The 21223-nt window shown below is 43.4% G+C and overlaps 1 pseudogene; it reads right to left on the bottom strand.

Annotated features, from left to right (window-relative positions):
• Nucleotides 1-5391: 5391 nt before the first annotated feature.
• LOC117069085 lies at nucleotides 5392-11045 on the bottom strand (annotated as a pseudogene).
• Nucleotides 11046-21223: the final 10178 nt, after the last annotated feature.

Below are 21223 nucleotides of genomic sequence, written 5' to 3'. Positions count from 1 at the left end.
GTTGGGGGACGATCGCTGGAGACTTCTATTTAGCCATCTTGTTCTGCCCCCTCCTTCCAGAAATCTCGGTTTTAACAAGCCTCCAGCTAATAGTAATGTGCCTAAATTTTGAGAGCCACTGCTTTAGTCTATTCCGAACAGGAGAGTGGCAAGCATCACATGGCTGAGTCTACCAGAGGTCTCACTCTAAGCCGCATATTACAGTCACCTGGGGAAGTTTTGAAAATCCTGGTGCCCAGGCTGCATCCAAAACCAGTGAGATTTCCTAGGTGTCTCTGATGAGCAGCTGAGGCTGAGAACCACAGGTGTACTAGCTTTTACATTGTGCCTTCCACCTTACAAAGCTCTTCGATCAAGCCCTTCTTCCTTAAAACCATAAGGATAATACACATGGCAATGGTATCTTGAATTTGAAAATGCTCTAGCAGTTGCTACCTTTTTTCTGGAACAGATACGTGCCAGAGAAGATTCTTCACCACTGCACAGATGAGGCCACCTAGAAGGCAACTGACTTGCTCAAGATCAAAGAAAGTGACTGGACCATGGCTCAAAACTAAGAATCCTGGGGCTCACTAATTTGTTCATTCATTTATTCAACAGTCTATTTTGGCTACTGTGCTAGTTTCTGGACACATAAGGACAAATGTCACTGAGCCCTGACCAAAGGATTTATAGTCGGCTGAGAAGATGGACGGACAGACAGACATGCAGCCACAACAATGTGGAGAGTACTTCAGTACGGGTGGCAACAAGGTCTCCTGAGGTGATCCAGCAAGAATTCCCAAGCTTTTGGTAGAAGGGATAGCTCAGGAGAGTTTCCAGGGAAGCTTGGTTGGTGGTCTGGGACATGTAGGAGATGTCCAGGCAACAGCAGACAGCTTATATCAAGGTGTACCTAGAGAACAAACCTGGAGAAGCAGAGTATCCTGAGAATCTCAAGAAAGGCCTAGTATGCAGACGTAATGCCCCATTCAAGACCTTGCAAGCCTTTTTCATCTTAGTCTTATTGTCCGTTAACAGGTTATTCAGTTACATTGGAGCAGTATCTGAGGGCAATGCCAGCACTCCAGGCCCTCCACCATTTTTGGTGGTATTCCAGAGAAAATGGGCTTTGGTCTAAGGGTCTTGTCTTCCTTTTCTGGGCCACGCACAGGGATAGGCTTTGCCTTCTCTGTGATATAATAAATGGGGTGGAACTCAAGGAAATGATCAGTGGGGGTTGCTTGGTACATGAAGTGGGAAACTTTATGCCCCAGAGCTCAGCATTACCAGAACCAGGTCTGGCTTCCATCCTGTGCAAGTTACTAGAGGCCTGAACCTTTCAAGTCATTTGACCTCTGCATCTCTCATATTTGTACGGTGGCCATGCCTCCCTCATTAGGTTGCTGTGGGGCTTCAAGGCAATAATTCCTGTGAACAGGAACAGTGAGATACCAGCTGCTTCGCTGATGCTGTCGCAGTGGAGGGAAGCAGAGGGCTGGAAGTGGAGCACTGTGTTCGCTATGGCTGTGTTCTCTCCAAACCCTTGACTCCAGATATGGGTTTTACTAGCCATGGGCTGAGGTCAGATCAGGAGTGAGAGAGCATGAGAGGGGCCTGCTGAGACCCCCTGGCTATGCGACTCTATTCAGTTTTTGGTTTTCTTTCTGGCACACATCGATGCAAGTGTTGCTGCTCAACAAGGAAACAGAAATACCTCGTGGAGAACTCATGGCAAATAATGTTCTCGTGGCAAATAATGCGCTCCCCACATTTCCAAATGATGTTCTCGTGGCAAATAATGTTCTCCCCACATTTCCTACTATTCCCTGAAGAGGGCTGCTTCTGCATGAGGACATGGAAAGAGGAAGCCCTCCCTGCCTAAAGGTGGATCCCAGAGGGAGCCAAGCAGTGGCTGTGCTTTGATTGGAGAGTGACGACCCCGGGCATAATCATGATCCCCCCAACTCCGGCACCCATTTGGCTCCACCTAGAGTGGGGTCAATTTCCTTACACAGGCTGCTTCAGATGCCCCTCTCTCCTCAAGGTGATGATCACCCATTTTAGTAAACTCACCACTCTGAAAATCAGTCTATATTAACAAGAATAACAGACTGGCTTTTGGCATTTTGGGGTCAACAATATGGAAGAGATTAAAAATAAGGAGAAAAATCTCTGGATATCTAGGAATGTAGGATTACAAGCTACTATGATAAATGACTTAAAAGTTTACTTTAAAGCTTTTCATTTGAAAACAATTTCAAACTTGCAGAAAAGTTTCAAGAATAGTACAAAATATATCCTATGTACTTTATTCAGATTTACCTGTTGCTAACATTTTCCTCCATTTGTTATTTCTTTCCACCCTCTTTGCATATATACATTTTTTCCTGAACCCATCCAAGGATAAATTACCTTCATACTTGAGAGTAATTTACATATCTAATAGTTACTCACCTCTAAATACCTTAATGTGTATTTCCTAAGATTAGGGACCTCTTTTTACTTAACTACTGCATGATTGTCAACTTCAGGAAGTTCTGTTCTGTAATTTATTGTCTGTAAGGTGTGTAAGAACAGTAAAATGTGTGTGTGTGTGTGTGTGTGTGTTTTAGTAAAAGGTTATATGAAGGCATGGGAATGTAAATTTTTGCTGAGGCTTAAAGGATTGTTTTAAGTTAGATAAAGCTGAAGGTTCAAAAAAGTTGTGGAAAATAGTGAAAATTAAATTTGCAGAAGAGGTTCTCTGTGTGAACATGTTGACTAAATTCAAAAGGGTTATAAGGTTTTTGCTTCTTTAAAATTTCTGAGTCATGATTTTGCCAAAAAAATTAACTTGTGGTCATCTGGAATTCTCAAAATCAAACTTCAGTTTCAAAATTGTCTTCCCCGGCACCTGACTTTTCAAATACTTCAGAAGGCCCCTGAAATGTTCAGAAAAGAGAGGTAAACAGGATCATTTGACATGTTTAGCTACCTGGGATTGCCAAAATGATGCTCAATCTTCTTTAGGTTACATTTTTGTGAATAATACTAATATATATTCTGAAATTTTATAGGATTTCTAAAATTCTAATATCTAAGTATATGTTAACAATCACAATTATAGTTATGTTAGTTATTGTAAACCACAGAAATAACCAAAGGGCATATGCCGCATATGACTTTGTAACCTTACTTCATCCCCTTCATTTACATAGGGTGTGCCCCAAGTAGAGGGCATTTAAACTCACAAAAGCTCTGTAACAGGGCCCTTGAGCCCCTGCGCTCAGGCCTGCTCCCCACACTGTGGAGTCTACTTTCATTTTTAATAAAACCCTTCATTCTTTCCTTTCTTTGTTTGTGCATTGTGTCCGATTCCTTGTTCAAGACGCCAAGAACCTGGACATCCTCCACCATTAACATATTGACTGTTTCTTGCAGCTGGAGTCCATTTCCACTCTAGTTTGCCCTGCACACACGCATATACACACCCCAGCCCTGCACATGATGCTGCCGCCGCCGCTGCCACCGCTACCAGTGTTTCATAGCTGCTGTGTCCTGTGCTCCATTTCTTTCCTCATCAATTGATTGGCTAATTTAGTGGCTTAAAATACAACCATTAATTATTTCTCACATTTCTGTGGGTTGGCAATCTTGGTAGTTTCTCTGCTGGTCTCATCTGGGTACACACACATGACTGTTATCATCTTATGATTAAGCTGGGCTGAAGAGTCCAAGATGCCCTCACTCACACATCTGGCTGTTTGCAGGACACCTCAGTTCTCTAAATGGCCTCTAATGGTCCAGGAGGCCAGATGGGCTTCCCCACAGCATGGTGGTCTCAGGGTTCCAAGAAGTTGAAGATGGAAGCTGCAACAAGGTCTCTTAAGGCCTAGACTCATGAAACCACACACATCACTTCCACGATATTTTATTAGTTAAAATAATAGACAAGAGGCCGGGCGCGGTGGCTCAAGCCTGTAATCCCAGCACTTTGGGAGGCCGAGACGGGTGGATCACGAGGTCAGGAGATCGAGACCATACTGGCTAACACGGTGAAACCCCGTCTCTACTAAAAATACAAAAAACTAGCGGGCGAGGTGGCGGGCGCCTGTAGTCCAGCTACTCAGGAGGCTGAGGCAGGAGAATGGCGTGAACCCGGGAGGTGGAGCTTGCAGTGAGCTGAGATCCGGCCACTGCACTCCAGCCGGGCGACAGAGCGAGACTCCGTCTCAAAAAAAAAAAAAAAAAAAAAAAAAAAAAAAAATAATAGACAAAGCCAGCTCATATGCAGGGAGGTACAGAAATAAACTCCAAGGGTGAAGTCTTGATGGGAGGGAGAGCAATGCCATATTGTAAGTGGGCATGGACTCATAAGGGGCCATTATTATAATGATCTACCATACCCCATGATCTGGTGAGCAAGAATTAACCAAAACATGCCCCAATAGGAAAAAAGCAAGGCTCTCTCAACTACAGCACTGGCATGCCAGCGAGTGATCTTTGGTGGCAAACAACAGAAACAGACTGTAGCCAACTTAAACAGAACAGCCACCCATGAGAAGGGCGTCAGAAAGCTCACAGGCTTGGTGGAGGAGTTTTGCAATGAGACCTCAAAAGCATCAGGAACAGGGCAGCTCTAGGGGTGGGGGGCAGTCTCTGAAGTAGGGATTGATGGACAGTCATTTAAGGGGACTACCACGGGAACCATTTTATTTTTACTGACTTTGTTGTTGTTGTTCTTTGTGTCATTTGGCTCAAGATTCAGATTTCTTGGGGAGCACTGGCCTGACTTGGGGCATGTTCCCAGGGCTTCGGTGGGTAAGTGGGCAGAAACTTGATTGATAGGATCACAGGGGGTGGCGAGAAGGGAGCACCCAAAGGAGAAGACAGACACTGTGGCAAAAAGCAGAGGAGGTGCCAGGCAGGCAACAATGCCCACTGTCCCCTGATGTCCAACTGGTTCCTGGGGGAGCTCACTTGGCTCTCTGGGGTCTGACAGTGATTTAGGGGTGATCACTTAAATCTAACTCAACGCCTCTGCTTTCACCCAATGAATGAAAACAATCACTAAAAAACATTGTTCCCTCCTACATGCAAAATGTAATTTTAGGTTAATTTTGTCACCCTGGACCTTTTTGTCCTCATTCAACACTGTTTTCACGGGTCTCAAAATCTTGTGACAGACGTTTGGTCAAACTGATTCTGATTAATAAGAACCGATGTTAAAAACTAATAACTTCAAAAAACTGTCACACACACACAAACAAATGTTCCACAAAACATTCTCCTTTCCTTCTGGAGGTTTTAGGATGCATTTATTGTTCACCAGTCTTTTACTGTTAACTTAAATGTCGAATAGAAACAAACAGTTCTAAGACTGTTTCCACCACTGATTAAGACTTGGGTGGCATGTATTAGGGCTAATATTCATTTGGCCTTCTGAGATTTCTGGGCAGACTTGGTGGCCTAGCCAGCTCCTGTAGGCTTCTTGTCCACTGCTTTAATGACGTCCACAGCAACTGTCTGTATCACGTTATCAACAGCAAAGGGACCCAGAAGAAGATGGTCAGAGAAGCTTTCTACACCCAGAACCATATCAACAATGGCAGCATCACCCGATTTGAAGAATCTGGGTTCATCTTCCACCTTCCCACCAGAATGGTGACCAACCTTCTCCATCAGCTCAGCAAACTTGCAAGCAATATGAGCCATGTGACAATCCAGCACAGAGGCACAGCCAGTATTGATTTGGCCTTGATGGTTCAGGGTAATCACCTGAGCGGTGAAGCCTGCTGCTTCCATTGATGGGTCATTTTTGCTGTCATCAACCAGGTTGCCACAATAAGCATCTTTGACAGACATGTTGTCGACATTGAAGCCCACGTTGTCCCCAGGAAGAGTTCCACTCAAAGCTTAATGGTGCACTTCAGCAGACTTCAGTTGTGATGTTGACTTGAGCAAAGGTGCGGTACCCATTTTAGGCTTGAGAGCACCAGTCTCCATTTGGCCCACAGGGGCAGTATCGATACCACCAATACTGTGGACATCCCTGAGGGGCAGGCTTAAGGGCTTGTTAGTTGAACAAGTTGGTGGTAGAATGCAATCCAGAGCTTCCAGCAGTAAGGTTCCACAGGCATGGCCATCTTTACAGGTGACTTTTTATCCCTTGAGCCAAGGCACGTGAGCACCTGGGTGAGCCTTCTGTCACCATTCCCACTGATAATGGGCACAAACACTTCTGTGTCTGAGCTGTAGCCAATTTCTTAACGTAGGTGCTGACTTCTAATATAGGTGCTGAAAAATGACCTGAGCCATTTTGCACTCCCACCAGCACTGTAGGAGAGTTCAAGCTGCTTTGTGTTCTTGCCAGCAGCTACTTTGTCAGCATGTTATTGATGTTAGTGAAAGAAACAATGCAATTAAAAAAAACTGTTTCAATATCATGGTGTGACTTTGGGTGTGGAGAAAATAGTAACACACTTTTCTATTCCTCTGTCACTATTTTTACTATAAAAAAAAGCACACTTAATTTCAGCCTAATGCCTCCCAATTGTTGACCCATATAGTCACAAGTGGAGAATTTGGGGACGTCTACCCCTTGAAATATTGTTTCATTGAAACCAGAGAAATGTCTGAAAATGTATAGACACAGCTTCTCCAATTGTTCCTGTCCTCTCTGCAGGGTGTGAGCGCATGGTGGGCAGAGCTGTCCCACCACTGGTCCAGGGTAAATTGCTTCATCTCCCTGGGTTGTCCTATGAATGGGAAGGAGACTACGAATAAAGTGAATCAGGTATAGCAGTTCAGCTTCAGGATCAGTCTGTAATTTAGTTGTCATTTTCATGTTGGATTAGGAAGCACATTCAAAAACAAGAGGCATATGGTTAGTAGCTAATTAACGGCCTTGATGGAATTCTTAACAATTCAGGACGTTGTGCTGATAAGATGTGCTCTGTGCCCCCTCATCTCTGACTCCCAGAGTCTGCTGCAGAGTTAGATAAGGATTTCAGCCTGCATGCCCATCAGGACCCAACTTGCTGGGGCTGGAATCTGATCTCAGGATCCCCAACTTCAGTTTTGCATCTACAGGGAATTTTTCTTGTCTTACCTTCCAAGGCAATGATCTCAGCACATGATCCCTGACATCCAGAGAAATCCTTGTTATCAGTGTCAGGGTCTTTTAATAAGAGACTGGGCCCAATTTGTGCTCACTGGTGTGTGAGAAGAAGACAGAGAGCAAGGTGGGTGGAGGGGAGGCAGTAGAGCGGTGGTGAGCTCACTCATTCCAAAGAACCAAATACATGATTCTGGATAATCCACCGTTTCAGTATTGCCTTTTCTCCCCTCTTTGGTGCAGATGGTATGGGACTGTACTGATCAGATGGTGGGAGCAGGACAAGTACCTGCTGAACTGCTCAGGCTGAAACATCTCATCCCCTCTGCCTCTTTAAAAGTAAACCTAGGAATTGCATTCACTCTATTGTAATCCATTTTTGAAGCTTCTAAAAATATGAATTTTGTTGCCAAGCCTCAGTGGAAGTAATTCCTTTCCCTAACAATCAGGAAGGAATTAAAACAGCATGCAATGGGGCTGGTGAAGTGTGTCCTTGTAAAATATTAGACTCGGTTTGTTGTCTGGTTTTAACTAATATGCCAAACTATAGGTGTGGATATAACTTATTCCTGAATTCCGTCATGGTCATTTTATTGTACGTTTTCTCATTTGTGTATCTGAATTCTGAAGTGACAGAGACTCAATTTCCCTTTGATTCTCCTCTCCACCCAAGGTTTGACCCAGTGTATCAGTTAGCTTCTGCTATGTAATGAGCCACTCCAAAAGTCAGTAGCTTAGAATGACATACATTTTTAAAAATAGACTTTATTTTTTAGAGAAGTTTTAAGTTCATGGAAAAATAGTGCAGAAAGTAAAAAGAGCTCTTACACATCCTCTACCCCAACACATATGCAGCCTCCCTGACTAACATCCAACACCAAAGTCATACATTTGTTACAATTGATAAACCTACGTTGATACACCAAGATCAACCAAAATCTACAGTTTACCATAGGGCTCACTCTTGGTGTCCTATATTCTATGTGGTTGCGGTAAATGTACAATGCCTTGTATTCACCATTATAGTATCATGTAGATTGGTTCACTGCCCTAAAAATCCTCTGCTCTGCCTGTTCATCCTTCCCTCCTCCTAACCCCTGATGATCACTGATGATTTTACTGTCCCCCAATTTTGTCTCTTACAAAATATCATATATTTGGAATCCTACAGTATGTAGCCTTTTTGGACTGGCTTCTTTCACTTAGTAATATGCAGTTAAGGCTCTTCCATGGCTTGACAGCTCATTTTTTTTTGAGCATTGAATATTCCATTATCTGGATGTACCATGATTTATCCACCTACTGAAGGACATCTTGGTTGCTTCCAGTTTTGGCAATTATGAATAAAGCTGTATTAGTCCATTTTCATGTTGCTGATAAAGAAAGACATACCCAAGACTGGGCAATTTACAAAAGAAAGAAGTTTAATTGCGCTTACAGTTCCACATGGCTGGAGAGGCCTCACAATCATGGTGGAAGGCAGGAGGAGCAAGTCACATGTTACATGAATGGTGGCAAGCAAAATAAGAGAGCTTGCACAGAGACACTCCTGCTTTTTAAAACCATCAGATCTCATGAGACGCATTCACTATCATGACAACAGCATGGGAAAGACCCATCCCCATGACTCAATAATCTCCTCCTGGGTCCCTCCCACATGTGAACAAGATGAGATTTGGGTGGGGAAACAGAGTCAAACCACATCATTCCACCCCAGCCCCTCCCAAATCTCATATCTTCACATTTCAAAACCAATCATGCCTTCCCAACAGTCCCCGAAAGTCTCAACTCATTTCAGCATTAACTCAAAAGTCCACAGTCCAATGTCTCATCTGAGACAAGGCAAGTCCCTTCTGCCTATGAGCCTGTAAAATCAAAAGCAAGTTAGTTACTCTCTAGATACAATGGGGGTACAGGCATTAGGTAAATACAGCCATTCCAAATGGGAGAAATTGGCCAAAACAAAGGGGCTACAGGCCCCATGCAAGTCCAAAATCCAGCAGGGCAGTCAAATCTTAAAGTTCCAAAATGATCTCCTTTGACTCCATGTCTCACATCCAGGTCATGCTGAAGTAAGAGGTGAGTTCCCATGGTTTGGGGTAGCTTTGCCCCTGTGGCTTTGCAGGGTACAGCTTCCCTCCTGGTTGCTTTTATGGGCTGGTGCTGAGTGTCTGCAACTTTTCCAGGTGCATGGTGCAAGCTGTTGGTGGATTTACCATTCCGGAATCTGGAGGATGGTGGCCCTCTTCTCACAGTTCCACTAGGCAGTTCCCCAGTGGGGACTCTGTGTGGGAGCCCCCACCCTACCTTTCCCTTCTGCATTGCCCTAGCAGAGGTTTTCCACGGGTGCCCCACCCTGCAGCAGACTCCTGACTGGACATCCAGGCATTTCCATACATCTTCTGAAACCTAGATGGAGGTTCCCAAACCTCAATTCTTGACTTCTCTACACTCACAGGTTCAACACCATGTGGAAGCTGCCAAGGCTTGGGGCTTGCACCCTCTGAAACTATGGCTGGAACGACTGAGAGGCAGGGCACCAAGTCCTTAGGCTGCACACAGAATGGGAACCCTGGGCCTGACCCAGGAAACCATTTTTTCCTCCTAGACCTCTCGGCCTTTGATGGAAGAAGCTGCTGTGAAGACCTCTGACATGCCCTGGAAACATTTTCCCCATTGTCCTGGGGATTAACGTTTGGCTCCTCGTTATTAGGCAAATTTCTGCTGCTGGCTTGAATTTCTCCTTAGAAAATGGGATTTTATTTTCTATTGCATTGCCAGACTGCAAATTTCCCAAACTTTTATGCTGTTTCCCTTTTGAAACTGAGTGCCTTTAACAGCACCCAAGTCACCTTGTGAATGCTTTGCTGCTTAGAAATTTCCCCCACCAGATACCCTAAATCATCTCTCTCAAGTTCAAAGTTCCACAAATCTCTAGGGCAGGGGCAAAATGCTACCAGTTCCTTTTTCTAAAACATAACAAGAATCACCTTTACTCCAGTTCCCAAGAAGTTCCTCATCTCCATCTGGGACCACCTCAGCCTGGTCCTTATTGTTCATATCACTATCAGCAGTTTGGGCAAAGCCATTCAACAAGTCTCTATGAAGTTCCAAACTTTCCCACATTTTCCTGTCTTCTTCTGAGCCCTCCAGACTGTTCCAACCTCTTCCTGTTACCCAGTTCCAAAGTTAATCCCACATTTTTGAGGATATTTTCAGCAACATCCCACTCTACTGGTACCAATTTACTGTATTAGTCCATATTTATGCTGCTGATAAAGACATATCCAGGACTGGGAAATTTACAAAATAAAGAGATTTAATTGGATTTACAGTTCCACATGGCTGAGGAGGCCTCACAATCATGGTAGAAGGCAAGGAGGAGCAAGTCACATCTTATGTGGATGGCAGCAGGCAAAATAAAACAGCTTGTGCAGACAATTCCTGTTCTTTAAAACCATCAGATCTTGTGAGACCCACTCACTATCACAAGAACAGCACGGGAAAGACCCACCCCCATGATTCAATCGTCTCCCACCAGGTCCCTCCCACAACATGTGGGAATTATGGGAGCTACAAGATGAGATTTCTGTAGGGACACAGAACCAAACCATATCAAAAGCTGCTCTAAATATCCATGTGCGGTTTTTTGTGTGTACATAAGTTTTCAACTCTTTTGGGTAAGTGTTACGGAGAAAAGTTTCTGGATCTCATAATAATAGTATATTTAGTGTTGTAAGAAACAGCCAAACTGTTTTCCAAAGTAGCCGCACTATTTTGCATTTCCATCTTCAGTAAGTGAGAGTTCCTGTTGCTCCACATCCTCACCAGCATTTGTTGCTGTCAGTGTCTTAGATTTCTGCCATTCTAATAGATGTGTAGTGGTAACACTCATTTTTTACTTTTTAAGATTCTGTGGGCTGTTCAAGTGGCCCTTCTCATCTGAATTTCTCAGGTGGGATGCCATGGTCTTGGATGATCTTAATTCTAATACTGGGGCTTTGGCTGGAATGGTTGGGGCCTCACTCCATGTGATCTCTTATCCTCCAGCAGGCTAGACCAGGCTTCTTCACATGATGGTGGAAGGGTTCCCTATAGCAAGAGGGTATGTCCAAGTAGAAAGCATTTTTCAAGCTGCTGTTTGGCTTGTTTGCTACATGAAAAAAAAAAATGCAAGTCACATGTCTAGGCCCAAATTGAAGAGATGGAGAAGAGCTGAATTTTATTTCTTCATGGAAGGATTTGCTCTATTTTCCCCTTCTATAGCAATTGGTGACTGCGATGTCTAACTCAGCACAGAGAAAACCTCTGACATTACATCATATCACTCTAAATCCCCATCTAAGGGGGGACCCATAACATTAGAGATTACTTGGTGGGTACAACGTATGATACTTGAGTGATGGGTACACTGACAACCCTGACTTCACCGCTATGCAGTCTATGCATGTAACAAAATTACACTTATATCCCATAAATTTATACAAATACAAATTAAAATAGATAAAAACAGCTTCATTAGTTAGTACAGGGAAATATTATAGAAAGGAGATTAATTAATTTTGCTTTTCTATTTATTCCATTGGTCTTGTTCGAAGGAGGCAGTCATCATCCCCTAAATCCCCAGCTGTAGGAGCTCACAACCTTTGGTCTTAATGTTCCATAAAATAAAAGCAATACATTTACTCTTGCCTGCATTTCTTAACTGCTAAGCAAGAAGTTTTTGAGGTTTAAGGGGTGACAATTAATTGTACTTCTTTGCCTTCCATCTTTAGAATCAGTTGAGAAATAGATACAAGCAATGGGAATTAAACATCAAAATGATACCGCTATTGCTGACAGCATTGGTCCAGAGAATGCAGCTTGGGGTACAGCCAGAGAGGGCTCCTGCTTCTTCCCATAAGGACAGACTTGGGATGCTCCGTGGGAGAAGAGCCTGGGTCTCCAGAGCAGGTCCACTGCCCTGGCCAGACAAAAGGAAAGTTGTTGCTTCTCACCTTCCAGATTATGGCAGTCAAGACAGAGGGATCAGGGAAGGGCTCAGGAACAGGGAGAAAAGGGGCCACCAGGCTGTGTGTGAGTATGGCTCCTTCTCCCACCTCATCACCAGTCAGCTACAGCCCTGCCCTTTCCAGGGGAGGAGTGAGGAGTGAAAGAATGAAAAATAAGATGGAAGTTTTCCCCAAATACTTTCTATTTTGACTTTTGGGGCAATTTTTCCATAGGCATATTGTGTTAACTTCTTGTTGAAGCAAAAGATGGACACAGAGGAGAGCACTCAACAAGAGCAGACAACTTAGCACATTTTCACAAATGGAGGACACTTGGGTAACCAGAACCCGGATCAACAACGGGGCATTACCAGCCCCCTGGAAGCTGTGTGGGTTCTTTTTGTGTCTGACTTCTTTGGCTCAAAATGATGATTGAGGTTCACCCATGTTGTGTGTAGATGTGAACCGTTAATTCTCGTTCCTGTATAGTATTTCACTCTGTGAATACATTGCAATTTACCCATTCTACTGTTGATGGGTAAACTGCATCCACAGTAGAGTGGAGTGCTCTGTGAATACATCTAGAAACCGGGTCTAATTTCTAGATTTGACTGATTAAAACATTCTTCTATGTGACTTTTGTGAAAATATGCAGGTATTTCTGTTAGGCATATTCCTAGAACTATCCTTTAGAACCCAGAGGCTCCACTTACAGAGATATATTCATAAAAGATGCTTAGAAATTTTAGACACTAAAAACTGTTTTCCAAAGTGGAACCGTGTGGCCCTCCCACTGGCAGCATTATGAAAATTCCACGTGCCCACCTCCTTGTCTCCCAATATTTTGAAAAGGGCAGAAGTTCTTGTTCTATAGATAAGTAAAATACCGAGAGAGAGAGAGAGAAAATAAGCCCCACTATAATTGAAAAGGGAAGGATTTTCCAAATAATTTTTTAAAAGAATTTTAAAAAATGCATCAATCCATCTCATTTTCTGATGCAGTTCAAAATAAGTTGCAGACAATTATTAATAACAGACAGGGTCTTTTTAGGTGCAATACCTCCTTACAAGCAGAAAGGTGATTTATGATCTAACTTTAGAAACTTGAGATGCTCTCAAAGTCTCATCCAGCTCTGTGGAGGAAGGATTCTGCAGACAAGATGTTCCCTCCACAGAAATTGTGATAAAGCACCAATTAGTGACTACAGCAAAGAAGTGGGAGTGTTTAACCTTTTGGGTGCACCAACAATGCGCTCCTTAATTTGAAAATATGGTACAAAGTGTTAGCAAGTGAAGAAGAGTAATTGTTCATCACTCAACTTGACATATCTCCTTTGCAGCAGAGGCAGGAGAAGGGATCCTCTCTGCACCATTTATTTTGGCTTTCGTCTAACTTCTCTGAGAAAGGACCAGATGCTCTAATGAGCGGTACCAGACACTGAAAATATCTGGAGATCAGGATAAAACATGCTGACAGCTTTCCCCTTGAGAAGCCTACCTTTCCTCTGAGCTCCTTAGAGCATTTTATATGCATTACCCAGCAGCAAGTCTTATTATCCTTTTTTTTGCAAATGGTAGAAAAGTGATGCAGGGAGGCTGAGCTGAAAAAGCTCACTCGAGGATTCCAGGGAAGCCGAATGTTCAGCTCAAAATAGAAACCAAGAGCTCTGGGAAACTCAGACAGCCGGAGAGCGTCCTCTCCTCTCTGGACACTTCTGTATCTTTTCAGACAATGAGCCTTTCCCTGAAAGAATTTCCCCCCCTAATGACAGGGCTGCCAACTCTCCCTCCAGGATGTTGTAAAAAGGTGACATTTAACTGAGGAAATGGAAACTCTAATTGACTTCTCCTAAAGCAGAAGAATAAGTGATCTGTATTCCTTCTCTTGGCCAGATGTTTGTAATTGTTCCCTTGGGATTCTACCTTGGGGGATGCTTTCAGCCTCTTTCAGAGGCAAAACAAAATAGTCCACTTGAATTGGTCTACTTATACACACAAGAATTGTTTCTGCTTCATGGTGGAAGATGTGGAGAGCCCATCCAAGAAGACAGTAGTTTCAGGAAGAGAATTCTAGCTCATGTCACTAGCTGACAGCCCCAGAATGCCTTGCAGAGATAAATAAGGAGCTTGAGGCGAACTCTCCATTTTTAGATCTGGATATATGGAGCCCTGTGCTTATTTGGATCAGTTGTGTTCCTTGCTTTGATAATGGAATTTTAGCAGAGATGATGTGAGCAAAGTCTTGAAATGTGCTTGTGTAGGATGTCTTGCCCTCTTGTGTTGCAGTCATCACCATGAGAAGAACATGCCCCAGGGAGTCTGTGGGTCCCAGGAGGATGGACAAGCTGAGCCCAGCCTACACGGGCCAACCACAGCCACTCTGAAAACATGTAAGCAAGAAATAATTGTTTATTATTGTGAGTTCTGTGGTGGTCTGTTATGCAGCACATTATGTTATAATGGACAAATACAGGGCTATTAAGAGTAGAGTAAGTAAAGGAGGATTCTTAGTGTGCTGTGGACAATGCTTGCAAAAGTGCTTGGCTTAGGGTAGTCACATAGCAAGCACCTGGTAACTATGAGAGAAATGGAGCTCAACAGGTTGATTTTATATCATATAATTTAAAGATTAGAGTGAATCACATTAAATATTCTGAATGTCTGGACTGTCTGTTGATATCTTCCTATTAATTGACAGTAACTTTTCTCTCTTTTTTTTTCTTTTGAGACAGAGTCTCACTCTGTTGCCCAGGCTGGAGTGCAGTGGCGTGATCTCAGCTCACTGCAAGCTCTGCCTCCCGGGTTCACACCATTCTCCTGCCTCAGCCTCCCGAGTAGCTGGGACTGGGACCACAGGCACCTGTCACCACGCCAGGCTAATTTTTTTGTGTTTTTTTAAAATTAGAGACGGGATTTCACCGTGTTAGCCAGGATGGCATCGATCTCCTGAGCTTGTGATCTGCCTGCCTTGGCCTCCCAAAGTGCTGGGATTACAAGCATGAGCCACTGCACCTGGCCACTTTTCTCTCTTTTTTTGTATCCTTTTCCCACGACTTCTTTACTGTCTCTTCCCCAATCAGTATTTCGGTATCTATCTATGACTATCTGCCTGTAACATCCATCTATCTATGGCTCAGTCCTGGGCTGAACTATATACTCACCACATAGATTCTGCAATTAATATTCTGCTGTATTTGTTTTTTGTATATGTCTATCTACGCTTGTATACATCCATCGATCCATCTTATTTTTTGATGCTTTTCAAATAAGTGGCAGGCATCAGTACTCTTCACCCCTATGGTGAATTTTGACAAATGCGTACAATCATTATCCCTGAAGGTGTCCTTAGGCCCTTTCCCAGTTAAGTCTACCCCCAACCCCCAAGGTGAACACTATTCTGATTTTTTCCCACCATAGATTAGTTTTGCCTGTTTTAGAACTTCATATAAATGAAATTGTACACAGTGTAATCTTTTGTGTTCAGCTTCTTTCATTAGCAAAATATTTTAGAGCACCTGTGTTGTTATAAGGGTCCTCATTTTAAAACTAATAATTTGACAAGATCTTTGCAAACTGATCTTTACCTTAAAAATTTGGACTTCTCTGATGTGTATATAAATATAGTAACCGGCCGGGCGCGGTGGCTCAAGCCTGTAATCCAAGCACTTTGGGAGGCTGAGACGGGCGGATCACGAGGTCAGGAGATTGAGACCATCCTGGCTAACACGGTGAAACCCCGTCTCTACTAAAAAATACAAAAAACTAGCCGGGCGAGGTGGCGGGCGCCTGTAGTCCCAGCTACTCGGGAGGCTGAGGCAGGAGAATGGCGTAAACCCGGGAGGTGGAGCTTGCAGTGAGCTGAGATCTGGCCACTGCACTCCAGCCTGGGCGACAGAGCGAGACTCCGTCTCAAAAAAAAAAAAATATATATACATACATATATAGTAACCACTTTTAAATTAAATAGCCTACATACAGTAGCCACTTGAACTAAGCCTCTGAAACAGACATCTCTTTCATGTGTCTGTCAGACCTTGTCTTTTTGTTTTCATGCTCCCCACATCCCCCTACCTTGTTTAGCATTGATAAATATTTCAAAACTGCAGAGGAAATTTATCGTATTTGTCTCATGGGCACAGAGCTTTTGATTTACTGTGTTCAGTAAGATGTAGGGGGCTAACCAAGCTCTTAGGATTAACTGCATCTGACTGTCCTTCAAAAGGTCATCAGCAGTACATCCTTCGTAGGCCTCACAATAATGTGTCCACACTACAGGTTAGTGGGAGTGACTGAAAGGCTTGATGAGTTGTCCTTTTGGGTTTGCTCTGGTGGGGCGATCAGAGTCCATAGCACTGAGTGGGAAAACATGAAATAAAATAAGTGAAAGTGACGTATTCCTCCAGAATAGCTAAAGGTCAGCGCTCACCCCATTCAGCCACTGTATTCCCTAGACTTAGCATGACGCGGTTGTTTCTAAAAATCAAAGCCACACTTAGCGTGGTAATGTGGCTTTGTACTATGGCAACCTAGCTAAGCCGGAACTACGTTTCCCAGAATTCCCTTGCCTGTAGGTTTCCGGGGTTAGCACAGGCCACGTGACCTGATGCGTGCTTTGTGAGGTGGAAGTGATGCAGCGTTGTCGTCTCGTAGGCTTGAAAGGTGGGTGCCCGAGGTTAGGTACTTACGCAGTGCAGGGAATTGTCCCCGTCTGCTGGCTCACCTGGTGGGCGTGGAGCCTCTCTAACTTTCCGAACTGCCTGGCGGCCCGCGTGCCTGTGGCAGATTCAGATCTCAGAACTCCACCTTCGGCTTCTTCCACTTCAGGGCCAGGCTGTGCTGCCACTGTCAGGCCCCCCACCAGACACGGAAGCAACAGCTGTCCCTACGTGTTCAACTCGCTCCTTCCCGCAACGGTAGAAGCTCAAATCCCTATAGCAAAGTCCATATTCTATGTCGTTCTTAATGCTTCCGTCTCTGGTTGAATCTAGAATGGATATAATCAGTGATGCACATTTACCAGACAGAGGATGTGCAGCGTTTACCGTTTACTGTTGATTTATCTCTTTTCCTCCCTTTCATCTCAGTTTGGTTCCAGGATCTACACTCCTCTGCTATAGTCAGGAGATTCAGGAAAAGCTGGCAGGGTTCAGCTTTCAAGTTGGCCCTTGATGAACCATGGCCAATCCTGCTAAGAGTCATGAAAGCCAATCCTAGCCAATGAGACGGACGAGAAATCACTGAAGAACTTGCGGAAAACAGGCCCTCTGGATAAAGCAGAGAAACGTGTGGGGAAAAAGGGTTTTTTTATGTTATTCTGGATGTTTCCCAAAAGTACTGTTGCTGCCTTGCCTTTCTGACAGACACTGGCTTTGGATGACATGCCGCAAGAAGGAAGGACGGATCTGGGGTTTTTGAAGACTCACTGAGATGCGCAAGGAACCAACAATGAAGTAGCCAACTCATTCCTCTTTGCATGTGTCGACTGAAAAGAATCAAAATAAACAAAATATAACTTTACTTCTAAGAGGTTACAACTTGCAGGCAGGCTATAAAGCATACTTTTAAGGAGAAAAGGTAGGTATTTATGCTAGGTGGAGAGGTAGGATATACGTATTCTGTAGCATACAGGAGAAGCCTATGACAATTCGTGGAGGAAACTTGTTAGACACATGCACTGGGCTTACGTATGAGAAATATCTGAAAGTGGACGACCTATGTTCACTTTGGGGTGAAGATTTAACATTTAGATGTATTATAAATAGGCCATAAATGCAAAAAGGTGAAACATAGGGCACAAGTTCACAATCTGTGCCATCTCTGGAGACTAGTCTGATCTAGCCCGCAGCCCGCAGTCATCTGTCAAGAAGGGGCTCTTTGTAGCCCAGAGTAGCTGTCAGGTTGGAACTATAAAACCAAAAGGAGGGCATCAGCGGTCAGATGAAGAGAAGTCTTTTGGCCTTTTGTCCTCTTGAAGTCAGCTTTGATAAGATCTGGTAACAATAAGAGGATGGGGATGGCTGCAGGTGGGACATGTCTGTTCTCTGTCCTGTCACAGCTGAGAGCTAAGAACTTTAGAGTCTTTCAGCCATAGAGGGTCCTGTCATCCATTGAAGGGATCAGTCCATTGGGATTTTGCCAGTTTTAGCATTGATCCTGTGTCCTGGGAAACCCCTCAATACTTGTCATACCAGAAGGTCAGCCACTCTAGCCCTACCTCAGGACCTCTTTTATGGGAAAGAATAATTCCCTTAACTGCTTGAACCATTTGAGTTTTGGCTGCTTTTGGCACTTGTAATTGAAAGCATCCTGAATGTTCTGGGACAGTAAAAGAATGTGCCTTTGTTTCTGACAGCAATTATAAAATCAATTATATGGTTATATTCTAAAAAATGTTTTGAGTAATCACTGGAAAAGTGCATCACTTAGAAAATGTGTCTGTGTGTCCCGGGGCTTGTTGTGGGGTGGGGGGAGGGGGAAGGGATAGCATTAGGAGATGTACCTAATGTAAATGACAGTTCACAGGTGCAGCACACCAACATGGCACATGTATACATATGTAACAAACCTGCACGTTGTACACATGTACCCTAGAACTTAAAGTATAATAATAATAATAAAAAAAGAAAAAGCTAAAAAAAAAAAAAATAGAAAAAAGACAAGAAAAAAAAGAAAATGTATCTGTGTGTCAATTTTGTTTGTTCAAAATCAGTTTCACTAATTTATGGGAAGATACACCTCGTACATTTTACCTAATTAAAAAAAAGTCTTGCCAGTTGAGGATCCCTGTGATATATTCAAAGATAAACAAACTTTTTCAATTTTAGATATTCATATGTCTTTGGGCCTTTGTTTAGTTTTGTCCTAAAATAGGAGTGCTTTTATATGGGCCAGATTCCTGCAGCGATGCCATCTGGGAAGGAAGGGAGGGCATGATCTTTGTTCTACATGTTTAAAAGTCTCAAATGAGTTACTGGGATTTAAAAAATATATTCGCACTTGAGTTTGGTACAGTTCAGTGATTTTTTTTTTTTGAAAGAAATGAAGGTTTCCAGGGCTTGACACTGTCCTGTGGGTGTGGTCGATTAATTGCATTATTGGTCCCAACTCTTTACACCTACACTTTGCCATGTAGCCAGCCTGCTAGTGGCCTCTCACTATGACACTAGGATTTCCCATATGATGTTCTTTGGCCAATAGGTGCAAGCAAAGGCTTGACGAGCACTGGGGAGTTGAGATTGTTTGCTCATATCTCTGCTTTCGTGATGACAGTGTGCCTCAGCCTGGGGAGAATGAGTGTCGCGTGGTCCAAGCACCACTATTGCCACAGCTGATGATAAGTCAGATAACTGCCATATTTAAGTGGGCCCAGAGGAGACCAGAAGAATCACCCAGCTGAACCCAGCCTAAATTGCTGACACATTAACTTATGAGCTAAATAAATGCTTATTGTTTTAAGCCACTAAGTTCCAGGGAGGTTTGCTGTGTAGCATTTTTGTGTTATTTCATAACCAAGACATTTTTAAGCATTAGGGACATTTTGGGAAGGACTGTAAGAGTTATATATGTTGGCTTTATAGGCAGTTGTACCTTATACAGTTTAACTCAGAAGTTACTCAATAATCACCCACTTACGTGTGTGTCCTATTCAAAGATGAGTGCAACAGTACCATTTTAAGTATATATGTGTGTCTTGAGGCCTTTTGCCTTGCCCCAAAATGGAACTGCCCTCAGATGGATCACATCCCACTAATGGGAGCTGGTTTCTGTTTCACATGTGTAATAGTTGTTGGGGGTTTTAGGAATGGGTTTTTCTATGTTTGGTGTAATTAAGTGATTAAAGACTAAAGACTACATCCACCAGATTCCTGTGTAACTTCCTTACAGTAGTTTATGACCATGTTGGGGTTGTTTCCTACAGTTCTGATGGGAAATCATATATGACTACATTTAAATTAATTATAATTAAATAAAATTAAGAATTCCATTTATCATTTGCACCAGCCATGTGTGAAGTGCTCAGTAGCCACATACAGCTAGTGGCCACTGCTTTGGCCAGCACAGATACAGAACACTTTTGTTACCTCAGGAAATTCTATCCAGCAGTGTTGGTCTCAATGCTTGTGTTCACATTTTTTATTTACAGATTCTTTTTTGCCTAAACTTCTGGTTTCTGCTGACCAGTTGCTTATGACAGATCCTCACTCTGGACCTCCCAGGAACAATATTATTGTTCCCTAGTTTATTATATAAAACTCAAGCTAGCCTGTTTTGACACCTACACCTTTGAATGTTCTCTTAGTTTACAGGTCACAGAGCTAGCCATTAAAGTGGAGTTTTTATTTTGCAGAGGGGTTTCCATTCTGCCAGGGCAGAGTGAGGCTGTGGGAGGGAGTGATGGCCCCTGAGGAAACCCCCAGCTTGAGTTGTGAAAGCCCCAGCAAAAGCTGAGGGGAGAAAAGGAGAAGAAACCAAGGCACAGAAAAGGAATTTTGGGCAAAATCAGGAAATGCCCAGGTATCACTGGACAAGATTTCCTTGTATCTATCCTCCCACGTCCACCCTACTTTAGCTATGATTTACTAGAGGGGACGACCTGTCTCTGCTTTCTGGTTTCCTCAAAGGATTTTCCTCCAGTTTCTCTCCAAGCTTACTCAGATGGGGTGACCTTTTTGGATGATGAATCTAGGGAGTATAAACTAAGCTCCTCCATGTCTGGAACTTTCCCTGATTGGACCCTTCACTACCAGCCTTATGTTCAGAGGCCTCCCAAGGAGGGTGACTGATGGGTGGGTGGGCACTCAGCCTTGTATTGTGGGGTTTAGTTGCAGGCCCATTGGGCCCTCATGTTGAGTCTTTTCTTTCAACAATGCTTCTGTCAGGGATAAAGGCAAAATTTTGGTTTCCATCTGCCATTTTTTTTTTGGTCTTATTGCCTTGATTTCTTTGAAATTCAAGTAGGGAAGAAAGACGCTGTTTGTTGGATGTTCCTGCAGACCTCAAAGTCTTGGTAAAACGTTTTCTGAGGCTGCCATATGCTTGACTTGGGCTGCATTTGTTCCCAGTTTAGCTTGTGTCTCTGACCCTCGTAGTCTAAGTGTATCCAGGTCTATGTTCTTGTGGATTCTGCTGCATGGCGGTGGAAGGGCTTGATAAA

This window comes from Trachypithecus francoisi, unplaced genomic scaffold (assembly GCF_009764315.1).
Source record: "Trachypithecus francoisi isolate TF-2019V2 unplaced genomic scaffold, Tfra_2.0 Lachesis_group21, whole genome shotgun sequence".
NCBI classification, from domain to species: Eukaryota; Metazoa; Chordata; class Mammalia; order Primates; family Cercopithecidae; genus Trachypithecus; species Trachypithecus francoisi.
Note: the sequence above shows the minus strand (reverse complement) of the source record. Positions and strands in the feature narration are given on the sequence as shown.